The sequence below is a fragment of the Phascolarctos cinereus genome, unplaced genomic scaffold, assembly GCF_003287225.1.
Source record: "Phascolarctos cinereus isolate Bilbo 61053 unplaced genomic scaffold, phaCin_HiC Scaffold_5;HRSCAF=322, whole genome shotgun sequence".
Lineage (NCBI taxonomy): Eukaryota > Metazoa > Chordata > Mammalia > Diprotodontia > Phascolarctidae > Phascolarctos > Phascolarctos cinereus.
In genome coordinates, this window is record NW_027555958.1 from 76,173,843 (window position 1) to 76,184,589 (window position 10,747).

Below are 10,747 nucleotides of genomic sequence, written 5' to 3' on the forward strand. Positions count from 1 at the left end.
GAAATTATGTTATTAAAGCTTGTGTAATATATTGGAATATGGTAAAACTGTGACGTTAGACTCTAAGGATAAGTACTCTTGAGACAAGAAGGAAGGGATGGAGCCAGCAGCTAAGCCTGAGCAGAAGTAAAATGCAATCCATCCCAGAGGATGTCCATCTTCTCAGTACTTCTGCTGGGCCAGGGCTAGGATCCTGAGGAATCTTGCAGACAGACTCTCATAGGAAATATCCCCAGGTTTGTTACCAGCAAAGACAAGCAGTGTGATCAGAGCATTAGAAGTAGATGGATGGCGGTATGTCCAGATGGACTGAACCTCAGCTAGACTAAGACATGTATCAGAGGTAAAGAAGGCAAAGTTTCAACTACCTGTCTCTAGTGCCTTGGTCTAGACTGTCCCCAACGACTGGAATGCACTCCCTTCTCATTGCTTCCTCTCTAGCACCCTAGTTTCCTTCAAAGCTCAGCTCATGCCACCTTCTATACCAGTTCTTTCCTGGAACTAAATAGAATCAGTCAGCTTTCTTTTCCATAGCATCAACCTTCAGAAACTTCATCACAGCCATCATGTGCCCCCTGAGTCTTTTCTTCTCTGGGCCAAACCAGCCCAGTTCCTTTACACATGGCTTGGATGAGATGGGAATTACCACCTCTATTCCTTCTGATGAGGGCCACCATCTGCCCAGCCACTGTGTCCTAAGGTCCTTGAGGCTTTACCATCCACCCTGCCCCTATGCCATGCAGACCCTTGGCACTGTCAGCTAACCTAATAACCCCTTAAGACTTCCAGGCTTTCCTATCCACCCTGCAGCTGAACTGGGTTTTTTTATACCTTGTCTTTTCCAATTAGGGTGGGAGCTCCTTAAGCAGGGATATCTAGTTTTTCCTACTTGCATTCCCTGCTCACAGCACAGTGCTTGGCACAAAGTAAGTGTATAGGACTTAGAATTATCTCCAGATCACTCATCCAATTCTCCTCTTACAGGTAAGGAAGCTGAAGCCCAGAGAGGTTATGTGATTTGCCCAAGGTCAGCCAGTGGAAGTAGCAGAGCCAGGTTTCAAGTCCACATCTTCTGACTCCAAATCTAGTTCCTTTCCCATTTGTCCAGTCTTTCCATTTACCCTCTAGTTATCATGTAAATATGTGTATGGGAGGGTTGCCTTCAAGGAGCTTATATTTTGTCAAAGGAAACAACATATACACAATATTTATACATATGTATATATTTACATATGTATTTACAAGTATGTATGACAAAGTCTATATACATATATATGTATGTATATTAAATGAAAAACATATACGTATATATGCACATGTATGTGTATTTCTGGGGGCACCTTAGCAGACAAGGGGACTAACCCACTTCCCATCCCAATAAATCTCCATGCCACTTTTTATCATCGGTAATACGCTATGACTGGTTTAGGCCCACCATTTGTCTCTCCATTACCCTTTGGATTCTTTCAAGTTAGTGTTTGTTATTATTGTGTTGTGGGTTTGGTTTTTTTTAAACTAAACCTGTGATGTTACAGAAAACACTCTGTGAGGTAATTTTCTCTGCTAGTGTCACCTGGTCTATAACTTAGAGTGTTGTCTAGGGGCACTCAAGGGTCCAGTGACTCGCCCAGTGCCACACAGCCATTATATGTCAAAGGTGAAACTTGACCCCAGGTCTTCTTGATTCTGAGGACAGTTCTCTATCCACATCCCATGATATTTCTCGCCATTATTAGTGATATTAGAGAGCGTAGAATATTTTATGAGAACCAATTTAACTAGCTACGGAGAAACACATTATCCATAGGTTGGCTCCTTCTCTTCTTCCCAAGGACTGTGCAAAGGATCTCTTTGTTCTCTGACATAGCAGCATGGTTTTGCAGAGGCAGACAGAGTCTCTTGAATGTTTATCTTCTCAAATAGCAACCAAATGAATCTTTCCTTAAGCAGGTTACCTTCTGTCTTCTACCAAAGAAAGAGATCTAAACAGTGAACAGGTCCCCTCAATGCATCACAGCATTGGATGACTCAGGAACAAACATGCAGCAGCAGCTCAGGTTGAAATATTAAAGAAGCGAAGTTTGCCCTTTGAAAGTCTGAATCTTTCTCCAGCTATTATGATTACAAGCTACTAGATTCTATGACTACCTCGAGCTATGTGGGAACACTGGAGCTAGGTGAAATTTAACCACAGAAATGTAAGCAAAGAAGTAGTTTCCTATCAGAAACTGCTACATTAAAAGGTTGTTTAATTCAACAAATACTAATTAAGAATTTGCTGTGTGCTGAGACCCATTCTAGATATGGAAATACAAAGCATAATTGTGAAAAGCATTTGTGAGGTAGGATGACTAAGTCACCATCGAACTAACAGTCTAATGGGTACCTAGGGGCAGATTTATTCTGTGAGCTTTTGCCAACTCTAAACTTAATCTGACTGTTCTATGACTGAGTCACAACCTCTTGCTTCTCTGATCCCTGTCATTCAGAACTGCCTCCTACCTAGGTGAAAACCTCTTTCTCCTGTTATCTCCTTTTATAACCTCATCCCTTTTCACCTGAGCCCTAACTGTCTCCTTCACTCTACCCTCTGAGACCTCTGCTCCATTGTTGATAGGATCAATCCTTTCCTTTTCTGCTCCTTCCATCTCCTGGAATTTAAACCTGGTTTTCCCTCTCAGGCTCAACAGGCTGGCCATTCCCGGGCACTGGAAACCCAGTCAGTTATTCATTTAACAGGATGCTATCTTATCTAATTAGAACAAAGCTTACAGCAAAAGAGTTAGATTGACTCTTTGGGCAAGGCAAGCAACCCAGTTGGCTCTTCATTCACCAGGATTCTGTATCATCCAATTAGATCTCAGGGTCTTTCCCTACAGTAACTCCATTAGTTATCTTCCCTTTCCCTTCTTTCTCCTTAAATTTAGGCCTGAGAAAGACCAACCCCTAAAAGACAGCATCAATCTCTTATTCTCTTTAGTTCATCATGCCCCACCCTTCTACTCCAGAGTAGAATTCTGGGAAAATCACTTAAAGTTTGGATTTGATTCATATCTATAGTCTCCCCCAAAAGATTAATAAGATCCCTTTTGGAAAAGTTATTTGGTATGCAAAGTAGTAAACACCAGACACAGGACAGCTATTTATTTCCTCTAGCATTTAAGAAATGTCTAAAACACAAAAGATCAAAAGCACATCAACACATAATAAGGGACTGGCAGGTGACGGCTCAATCCTGGGAGCATGTGCCTAATGCCCAATTAGTTCTGCCTAATGACAACCTAGGGATCAAGGCTGTAGAAGGGAGAATATGCCCCTCGTTTGGGAAGATGCATGTATGTTTCTGTTCTTGCTATATTTTCTCAGCAAATATCCCTTTGTAAAAGCAAATTGGTGTTAATTACTAATTGAGGTGATAGTGATAATGGGGCAGTAATCAATGGTCTTGATGATAATGAGGATACATTAACTGGCACTAGGTGATTGAAATTGGGGAGAACATACACCAGAACTGGGGCTGGAGACACTAGCATTAATGGAAACCTCCCCCCAACCCTTTCAGGTAACCTTTAGGACCCAAGAGAGATGTAGCCACCTGCACTCTGAAGACCCATCCTAGCCGTGCAAATGGGAGTGAGATATTGATCCCTAGGGTCTATAATGGCTATAAACATATATTTAAAACAAAATGGGGCAACTAGGTGGTACAGTGGATACAGAACTGACCCTGGATTCAGACACATAACACTTACTAACTGTGTGACCCTGGGCAAGTCACTTAACCCCATTGTCTAACCAAAAAAAACAAAATGCAAAGCCCATCACTTTTATTATATTCTTCCAGGAGGCAAAGACTGCTGGGGAAACTTGTGTGGCTTTTGAACAGATAGACATTGCATTTTTACCTGTCTTCACTGATCAAAAACTGAAGTTCTGTAATTTCTGGCCAGCCAGGCATGGTTGGGGTCACCTTGTTCCAAGAAGGCTCTAGTTGTAGAGAGCTTTTCCCTCTGGACCAACAGCATGTGAGTTAATGGCCCTAAACATCTTAATTCTTGAGCTCACAAAGTAGCCACCAAGATTGGAAACATTCATCTCTCAAGCTCTCTTTGACATTACACTTAGGGAAAGAAACAGAAAGCAGAATAGGCAGTTGGGGACTTCAGATCCAATCTCAGGATCATCTAGACAAGCACAAATTGTTTTTGCCTAGTGCTTGCAGCCTCTATTGCTGCTGGGTGGGATTGGGGCAGAGGGAATAGGAAGGAGGATAGAAATAACCTCCCCTCTCCTTGCTGGAAGTCCAAGGGTAAGTGGAATAGAGTCCCAAGTGATGCACTCAAAAAAAAAGAGGCAAGAGGAAGGTGGAGACTCCATATTCTCCTATTAAAGCCTGAGTGGGATCCTCTTCTTGGCTCAATAACCAGGTCTCTCTGACATAAACTTCCTGCCATCATGGCAACCATGTGACCAACTAGGAACCTCTGGTTGCACATGCCCTTTAACAAGAGACCATAACTCATGCATCCCAATGGAATGGGCCACTCCACAGACCCATCCTCACACATGCTCCATGGGATGTGAGCCTCCTTTCTTTTTATAATCACATTATGAGTTATGCACATTGTGAGAGCAACAAAGAAATTTTACTTAAAAGTAAACACAGGGGAAATATTAGAAAAATACATTAAATAGTAAATACTCTCAACTCACTTCCCAAATCAAACCACCTTCCAATCTCCAGGAGTAGGTAATGGGTTCAGCTGGCCTGGCCCTATATCATTGCTCACAGCCTGGCACCCACTTCAGGGAAGAAAGAAATGGGTCTATTCACAAGGTGACCACGAATGGTGATTTGTCTCAATGTCTCCCACCACTGTCTCTCACCACAGCAAACAGGCAGCAGACATGATGATGAGAGCAAGTGGGGGAGAGCTCTGCTAAATATTCCCCTCATCAGACCACATGAGGAGTCCAGTGTTTGTTTAGGAAATCTACAAGATTCACAGCTACTTCTCCCAATACAGAAAGAGGGGAGATGTCAAAGGACTGGTAGGGCATGACTGATCAAGTCCAAAGTCTGGCATTTGCAGGCATGAGCAAAAGCCTTGGAATTGGCAACAGTGGAAAATATACAAGCAAGGAACAGAACGAATAGGACGAATTTACCCATAAAACAGATTTAAATTTAGTAGTTTAAAAATTTGAATTCAACAGTATGTTGCTTTCAGGAAACATTATAAAAATGAGAGATACACACAAAGACAAAATAAAGGGTAGGAATAGAATTTAGTATGTAAAAAATGCAGGGATAGTAATCACGATCTCAGACAAACTTAAAGCTAAAATAGATTCAATCAAAAATTTAAAACAAAGAAACTATACTATGTGTCAGCAATATTATTCAATATTGTTTTAGACCATTTAAAATATCTAGACAGTATAAAATACCTGAGTGTGTACCTGCCAAAACTGATACAGGAACTATATGAACACAAATATAAAACACTTTTTAGACAAACTCAGATCTAAATAACTGAAGTAATATTTATTGTTCATGGGTAAGTAAAGCCAACATATAATTTTAAAATGCAATTTTACCTAACTAATCTATTTATGCAGTGTTCCCCCAATTAAATTACTAAAATTATTTTACTAAGTTGGAAAAAATGACAAAGTTCATTTGGAAGAACAAAAGATCAGAAACTTCAAAGAAACCAAGGAAAAAAAATGCAAAGGAAGTAGATTCAGCAGTATCAGACCTTAAACTATATTATAAGGTAAGAGCATTGTTGAAGTATAAAAAAGATAATTCAATTATTTTATAATTTTCTTGTATAAATAAAACCTATGTAGCCAAGAATAGAAGGAATACAGAAAATTGGTGAAAAAACCTTTCACAGATGTGATTGAGTTGCAATATTGCTATGGTATAGGAAATGATGAGTTGGTTGATATAGAAAAACATGGAAAGACATGGATTTAAGGAAGATGTCATCCACCTTCAGAGAAACAGATGACAGGAGGAAATAAGCATAGTATGGTCTTACATATATATATGTATATATATTTATATGTATAAAATGTTCACAGCTATCTATGTATATATGTATATACATCCATGCTTAATTGTAGTGTTCTTTAAGGTAACAGGGGGACGGACGGGAAAAAAATAAAGTAAAAAGCGCACAGCAGAGAACAAAAGAAAACCAACAAGGAAGCAAAGAAAAACTGGGTAGCTTTGAATATAATGTGCAGTATTTATCATATAGGTTTTCTTGAATTGGAAATTTATTGTTTTATATTGAATTCTTTCTTGTGGTATGGATTAAATGCAATTTAAAAGTAAATTATTCTTTTCAGGTCAGAGACATCAGTTTTTATAAAGGGGATTCTTAGTCCAGTAAAAGTTGGATGGGGCGACCTCTGAGGCCTCTCTGGCTCTGAAATGCTGTGACAATCCTGTCCCCCTGAAATATTTCAATAGTTCATAGATTTTAAAAATAGAATTTACATCTGAAGGATTAATTTCTACAAATATGGACCTAGGAAATCTCTATAGATTCCTCACCCAAGTCTTCTGTCCCTCCAGTATCATCTCCTCAACTCTTTCATACTAATATTAATAATGATAGCTAGCATTTATACAGTGCTTTGTGGTGTGCAAAGCACTTTAGCCTCACAAAAACCCTGGGAAGTATTATTATTATCTCCATTTTACAGATAAGGAAATTGAGCCAGACTTAGCAAACTGAACAAGTAACTTGTCTGGGTTTATATGGTTGGTAAGTGTCTAAGGCAGGACTGGAATTCAAGGTCTTCGGAACTCCAGGCCAACCACTCTCCACTTGCCCACCTACCTGCCTTCTACTTTTGTGATTTTTCACCAAAAAATAAGAGAAAAATGCCCCTTTAGCAATATCAGGTAAGATGAAATCAACTTTCCTATAATCCAAGATTGAAGATTTAGAATTTTAAGGGATCTTAGAATTCATTTGGTCTAATCTATTTCACAAATAAGGAAAATGAGGTCCCTTGGGAAGTTAAGTGACTTGCCTAAGGTCACATAGATAGTAAGAGTCAGAGGTTCTTTGACTCCCAATCCATTGATCTTTCTACTGTACCACCTATCATTATATTATGGGGTTTTTTTTTTGGCTAGACAGTGGGGTTAGGTGACTTGCCCAGGGTCTCACAGCTAGTAAATGTTATATGTCTGAGGTTGGATTTGAACTCAGGTCCTCCTGAATCCAGGGCCGGTTGCTCTATCCACTGCACCACCTAGCTGCCCCCATTATATTATGTTTGGTATGTTCCAGACTAAAGTGTAAAGTCTTGGCCTTGGTGAATCCTAGAAAATAGGTTTAACTTAAAGTTTTATTTTTGTGACCCCGTCTTCAGAAAAGAAAAGCTACTCTGTTTTTCAGTTGGAGTCAGAGTTTGCCAAGCAGTTTTTCTGAAAAACAGAAAGTAAACCAAAACTCAAACCAAAACCAAAACCAATCCCCCCCCTTACCCAAAAAAAAAAAGGAAAATAAATCCCAAATTATGATCAAGGATGTAGCGCCACCTTCAGTTTGGAAGTGGGAGGGATATGCAGCTTCATTCAAAAAAGAGAATATAGCAATAAAGGGACTTCCAGACCGTGAAAACAAAAGGTTGTGATAGACAAGAATGGGTGGGAACAATGAGCAGCGTTCTCTCTAGGCCGTGATGTTCATTCTGTCATAGTGAAAAGAAAGATGGCTTTAAGGTCACAATTGAGATTGAGTTCCTGATCCACAATTGGCCCTCCTCTACAAAATGAGGTCGAAAAAATAACAGCTCACATTTCTATAGCAGCACTTTAAGGCTTGCTAAGTCTTCAGACACATAGCTTTGGATTGTCACACACACATATGTATATAAATATGTTTTACTTTTATATGTGTTATATATTATTATATATATATATACATATATATGATTATAAATACATATATACATTATATATATATGTGTGTGTGTATATATATACACACACACACACACACACACACACACACACACACACACACATATATAGATATATATTATCTGTTTTATTGATGCTCTTTAAAAAATCCCAACCATTTCTCAAAGGCATTTTCCCCCATAAGCAATCCCCTCCTCTGCCCTGCTTATTCTTACCGACAAGAAGTCCAGTTAAGCCAAATAAATCAGTAGCTTGGCTTCCTTCCACATCTAGTTTATCAACATTTCTGAGGGAAGCATTCAGGAGTACGCTGGTAAATGTTTAACAGCTAGCTCTCTGAAAAGGCATTGTATGCTTTAACTTGAATTATTAGAAGTTATTCCTGTCCCTTTCTTAAGTTTAGAGTCTAGGACAGGCCTGGGGAACCTGCAGCCTCGAAGCCACATGTGGCCTTCTAGGTCCTTGGGTGTGGCCTTTTGATTGAGTCCAAGTTCTACAAAACAAATTCTTTAATTAAGGGAATTTGTTCTGGGAAATTTAGATTCAAAGGCCCGCCCTTGAGGACCTAGAGGGCCTCCAGGCCACAGGAACCCCACCCCTGGGCTAGACACTCAACAAAACATTAAACCAAGCCTTCATTTGTAAGGTTTGCCCGTTTCTGAGGTATATATGTTCATGGGCAGCTAGGTGGCACAGTGGATAGAGCACTGCTCCTCGAATAACACCTGACACTAGCTGTGACTCTGTCCATGCCTCTGTCCATGCCACTTAAGCCTGTTTGCCTCAGTTTCCTCATCTGCAACACAAGTTGGAGAACGAAATGGCAAACCACTCCAGTGTCTTTGCCAAGAAAACCCCAAATGGGGTCACAAAGAGTCAGATATGACTGAACGACAAGAAATAAATGTTCATACTGAAAATTTAACAACTGGCTCTCTCTGGAATTAGCATGAGTTGGCCTCAGCACATTTCCCTAAAATTATGATTGGCCAAGACACTGGGTTCAGTGAACAGTATACTATCATCTCCGATTGCTTCTGGTCTTGCGCACCCATCTGGTACACTGATCAACTTCTCTCTTTTTTAACCAGCACCAGATATTTTGAACATTATTGCTTTGTATTAAATTATGAGATCTAGTACTCCTGAGCCTCTTTCATTTACTTTGGCCTCTTTCCTTTTTCCCTCTCCTTACATATTTCTATACCACATATGTTTTAAAAACATATAATGTACAGGTTGTTTTTTAGTGATGGTTTTCAGAGTCCACTGGTTGACTTGTTTTTCATACTAGTTTGTTTTTGATGGTAGATATTTTCTTATGTTCTTTTAATCTTTGATTTGAGTCACTCTTTTATTTGCCTCTTTCTACTTTCTAGGGAGTCCTCTATTTGGGTAAGGTTTTCTACCTTCTATTTACTTTCCTTCCATTTTTTTCCCCTTCAGAGTTATTTCCGTTCTAATGCCATCAAAAAAAAAAAAACAACACACAACTCCTGGTTGACTGGGTCCAGCCTCCACCTCCACACCTCTACTGCCAGTCCTGTTTCTATACTCGCCAAGTGTGGTGTCAGGCTGTACTGTGGCTCTTGGTTACAGCAGAAGCCTGCACACATCCTGTAATCCTGATGTGGCCACAGGAGCAAAGTCGTGAGGTTATTGCTTACCTAGCCAACAGTGGACAGGAGGACTTTGAAGAGGCCAGGAGAAAGGCACTGAAGCTGGGGGGGGGAAAGATGTCAGTAAGGAATCTGTGGAGTTCATCTGCCCAGCTAATTCAGTGCCCTGTGTAAGGATCTCTAACTCCTGGACACCTCCTTTGACAGATCCTGCACTGTCCACAAACCGTCAGAAACTGCACTGAGAAGGAACCAATCATGAGTCCCATGGAGCTACAGGGAAGTGGAATGACCACATGTGGTTTAAACTTACCTGTTTCTCCTTGGTCTCTCAGATTAAAATTGTCACTCTTGGAGGATGCCTGAATGTTATAATAGGTTCAAAAGATGCAATGACCTGATGTGGTATGCCAAGCAACGTGGAATATCTCATGCAGGTGTCCAGTGTCAAAGACAGCACATCCCACTCTACTTCCCTGGAGCTCTTCCCCTACCTGAATGAAATTGCAGGAAAACAGGGTTGGCCAAATAGATATTGTGAAGAATCACTTCATTAGGATAAAGTCCAGAGGTATCTACAAGACCCAGCGATAATGACTAAATACAGTCATTTAGAAATTGAAGCTTTCACAATGAATTGGGAAGTGTGCGAAATCACACAGGGCCTAAGCTTGGAATTCTCTGAATTGATGTACAACAGTTTGTTTCTAGCACAGCCCTGAGGGTGTGTTCATCGGCCACTTCACTGCCAAATCCTAGGCAGGAGGTGAGGGAAAGGTCCGGGTTTCAGCCTTCACGAGTCAGATGTATGTCTTGGGCTGGGATTGCCCCCAGTCACTGTACAACGAAGAGCTGGTGATCATAAAGGGTGATTGAGCCCTCTGATGCCACTGGCTTTATCAACATCAATTTCCTCAGACTAAAGGAACAGCCTCATCTGTGGGGCAGTTACTGCCAAACAGAATAAGCATCTGTCAATACAGCAGTTCCCCATGTCACTGTTAATTTCCCCAAATAATGGCACTGAATGTGATACTGCTATGTAACTGTCATCTTTTTCTTTTGGGCTGCCGACCAGACAGGCCTTGTTTCATGCTCCTGTGGCAGGCAGAAGTTGTGAATAAAGGGAAAGAATGTGTGTGTGTGTGTGTGTGTGTGTGTGTGCGCGCGCGTG

At 40.5% G+C, this 10,747-nt stretch overlaps 1 pseudogene; it reads left to right on the top strand.

Annotated features, from left to right (window-relative positions):
• The window catches only part of LOC110216306 (argininosuccinate synthase pseudogene), a 16,223-nt pseudogene extending 5,683 nt beyond the window's left edge, over positions 1-10,540 (top strand).
• Positions 10,541-10,747: the final 207 nt, after the last annotated feature.